This window comes from Grampus griseus (assembly GCF_964374135.1).
Source record: "Grampus griseus genome assembly, chromosome: 20".
NCBI classification, from domain to species: domain Eukaryota; kingdom Metazoa; phylum Chordata; class Mammalia; order Artiodactyla; family Delphinidae; genus Grampus; species Grampus griseus.
In genome coordinates this window covers 38,808,141-38,812,308 of record NC_139014.1, presented here as the reverse complement: position 1 = coordinate 38,812,308, position 4,168 = coordinate 38,808,141, and positions in this window count along the sequence as shown.

Genomic DNA, 4,168 nt, shown 5'->3' with positions numbered 1-4,168 from the left:
GCCGCCGCCGCCCGCACGATGCGCCGCGCGGCCCCGCAGGTCCTGAGGCGCGGGCGCCAGGCGCGGGCGCGGTGGGGCGGGTCCTGCAAGGGGCGGGCCCGCCCAACGGACGTGCCTCCTGGCCAATGGGCGGCCCGCGCGCCGCCCGCCCCGCCCCTGCCGCCTCTCGGTGGGCGCCCGCGAGCACGCCCGCTGCGCGTGCGCTGCGCCGCGGGGCCTCCCGGGACTTGTAGTCCACGAGCAGAGCTCTGGCGTGGGCTACTGGGAACGAGTTTTTGAGGCGAGGCGCGCGTTCCCCCATTTGGAGGAGGCTTTTCCCTTCTTGCAATGAGCGAGCGACGCGCACACTCAGGTAATGAGGCAGCCCCGTCCCGAAAGCCAGGAGAATTCTGACAGGGGCGACTCCCTGGTCCCCGGCCTCAGTTTCCCCATCTGCGCCATCGGCCCGGTGATTGACGAGTTGTATTATGTTTGACCAGTTTCACGGGACACCACTTGGACCATCCTCCAGCGCGCCAGAGCACCGCCCACGCCACGCTCCTGGTCCCGCTGGGTGGTCAGTCAGGATTGCCCTCCTCCGCCCACAGCCCCCTGGGGAACAACTATATACATCCTTCAGGATCCGACATAAAAAGCTCTGGTGGCAGCACGGGAGATTCTTAGGAGCGCCATCAGCTAAAGAGAGGGACAGAGACCCAGTGGGGAGAAGAGGCCGTTCCTGGGGAGCTGGCATTTGGTCCCGAGATTGGATCCGGGCTTCTCCGACATGGGGGGAGGGCCTCCCTACGCAGGGAATGGTGTATAAGCAAAGCTGCACCGCCTCCACGCTGAGGGACGATGGCCTGTCCCCACCCACATCCCAGGCCTCCTTTTCTCATCTGGACAGTGGCCTGGAGGCTGAACCTTTCCTTCCGAGACCGAGAATAGGCTGCCCTGGGCTCAGGGTCCCAGAAGCTTAGGTGGGGCAGGTAGGCCTGGCCAGACCCCACCAGCTGTGTCAAGGGAGGCACCTGACTTGTGACCCCAGGCAGTTGCCAAGCCACAGGCCTGACCACCCCGCCGCCCCCAGTCAGCCCGGCTCAGCCCTCACCTGGGGTTGGGGCTGGATCTAGAAGAGGCCCGAGCAGAGGGGCAGGGAGGTGAGACGAAGGAAGATAAGAACAAGGCTTATGAGTGTCTACAGGTGTGGCAGGCACCAATCACATCCCTTTCCTGGTTTCAGCTGATTAAGTGCTCTCAACAGTTCTGTGAGGGAGGAAGCCCCCGAGGTTCTAGATGAGGAAGCTAAGACAGGTGGGCGCAGGCAAGGGGCCTGAGCTGACTGCACTGAGAAGGGTCAGGCACCTCCGGCCTCTGCCCGTGCCATGCCCAGCACAGGCAGCTCAAGCAGGTCTGAAGCCTGGGTTCTGGTCCGTGCCCTGCCACCCATGGCTGACTTTCACAGCCTGAGCCCCAGTGGCCTCTTCTGCAGAACGAAGGCCTCACACGGGGAAACGTTAGGAAGGTGTTAATTCACATCCCTAGTCCGTCCGTTGCCTTTAGAAGTTGTGCGGCCTGGAGCAAGATGCTTAAGCTCTCTGTCTCGGTTTCCTCACCTGTAAAAACGTGGGTAGGGGGGCTTCCCTGGTGGCGCAGTGGTTGGGAGTCCGCCTGCCGATGCAGGGGACGCGGGTTCATGCCCCGGTCCGGGAAGATCCCACATGCCGCGTAGCGGCTGGGCCCGTGAGCCATGGCCGCTGAGCCTGCGCGTCCGGAGCCTGTGCTCTGCGACCGGAGAGGCCACGACAGTGAGAGGCCCGTGTACTGCAAATAAATAAATAAATAAATAAAGTTTAAAAAAAAAAAAAAAAAAGAAAACGTGGGTAATCCTAGTACCTGCCTCAGAGGGTCGTTTCGAAGATGAGATGAATTAGCACTTGTAAAGCCCTTAGACCAGACCGCAGCCAGGCAGACAGGAAGTGCCGTGTGGGACTCAGCTGTCGTTAGTGTTCTTGCTAATTGCTGTTTGAGCTCTGCCTCTCTGTCACCCTGGGCAAGTCCCTGCCCTTCCTCAGTCTCCACTTCTGTCTTTGAAAGGGGACCGAGTCAGCAGGCAGTAAACAGCCATGCCTGCCCCACCGCACACCCACAGCTCACAGTCTAGGGGAGCACAGAGCCGAGTGGAGACCACAGCCACCCGGAGTTCGCTGTGCTGTGATGGGGACACCCGGGGGCGGTGGGAGCCCAGAAGAGGCATCTGACGCAGGGTAGGTGCCCCTGGAGGGAGGGGGGCAGTTCAAGCTGGGCTGTAATGGGTGAGCAGTTCAACGGTAGAGCGGGCAAGGGGTGGAGAGGGGGGGCCCAGGCAAGCAGGGGTTCTCAGAGTGTCAGAACTCCCCCCACACCTGTACGAATGCCTATGGAGTAGGGCCCCAGAGCCTGGATTTTAAACCAGTCCTTTCCCAGGTGACTCTAAGGCCCCAGCTTGGCCCCATCTGATCAGGTTCAAGGGGTTAAATGGGTAAACTGAGACGTGAGCAGATAGGCCCAGCCCATCCACACGTGGGGCAGGGTTAGGAATGGCACGGGGTGAGTGTGGGACACCAAGGACGGACTGCTTGTGCTTCCCCTCCCCCGTGAGCCCAGGCCCAGGTGTATGATTACCATGGTCACAGGGCAACAGGGCCACGCCTGCTCATTGCTCAAAGCAGGAAACAGGCTCTGGGGAGCCCAGGCAAGGGCATGGACACAAGGTCTTCAGTGACCTCAGGCGGCCCCGCACCTGTCCTGGATGTTGGGGGGACGATGGGGGCAGGAGGGCGCCTGAGTCAGCAGCACTCAAAGGGAAAGCCGGTCCCTCTTGCAGCCTCCCAGCCTCAGGTCAGCCTCAGGCCAGGGATGGGCTGCTACCTTCTCGGCATTTCCGGGGTGGGGTGGCCTCTCCCTACACCCTCCTCCTCCTCCTTCTCCTTGGCCACCCCAGGGCCCTCGCCCAGCTCTGAGGTGGGACCCAGGTCTGGCTTCAAATCCCAAGACATCCCCTTGCTAGCTGGGTGACCTCAGGTAAGCCACTTGTCCACCTTGGGCCTCAGTTTCCCCATCTGTAAAATGCAGTAAGGACTAAATGAGATGATTCCAAACAGGCGTGGAGCCCAGGGCCTGGCAGGCTGTGTACCTAGTGAGCCAGCCATTCCTAGACTCTGGCTCATAACCAGCTGCCTCACCATTCTTCAAACCTACCAGACAGGCTCTGCCTTGGGACCCCTGCACTGGCTATTTCCTTAGCTGGGACGCTTTGCCCCCAGGTTTTCACTTAACCAAATCCCTCCCCTCCTTTTGGTCTTGACCTCATGACACTTGCTCAAGTAAGCCCCCCCGCCGGCCTCCCGATTCCTGATGCCTCCCTTGCCTGTTCCTCTCTGCCTGCCTCTTCTCACCCACCGTGCATCTGACTTCTGTGTACATTACTTGTCTTCCAGCTTGAGAATGTGCTCCCCGAGGGCTCAGTTTTTAATGCTGCTCTTCACTGCTGTGTCCCCAGTGCCTAGAACAGTGCCTGGCACACGGTAGGTACTCAACACATTTAAAAAATAATGTACGGATGAATAAAAAAAGGTCAGAAGCAAATGCGACAAACTGTTAACACGTGTGGGTGGTAGCGTGGCTTCCCAAGTATTTTTCAGTGTGTTTGAAATACTGCATTAAAAATACAAAACGCAAATAATAACAGTCCACATTGTTTGGGAGTCAGAGGTCATAGGAAATGGTGGTTGAAGCTTGTGGCGAGGCAGGTGCAGAGTAGGGGTGTCCCCGAGCCAGGCTGGCATCCTCAGAGGCAGGCGCCCCACAGATGCTGTATCTGTGCTTTATCGGCCTGGACCTGGCCATGACACTTGGAGGTAGGTACAAGGACAGCCCACTTCACAGACAGGAAACGGAAGCTAAGGCCCAAGGCCACCTGTGGAGAGGAGGGAAGAAGGGCGAAAGCCCCGCAGGGAGGCCGAGTAGGGGCAGCCAGGGAGTGGGAGGGAAGGCGGGACAGCCTGGGCCAGGGAGACGGCCCCGCCTTCCAGGAGCTGGCCCAGATCCTGGCTGAGGCCACGACCCTCCTCTGCTGCCCAAACCACACAAGCAGCTTCTTCCTGGCGGCTCGGCTCCGGGGGGCCTGGCAGGCCCCGCGATTCCTGGA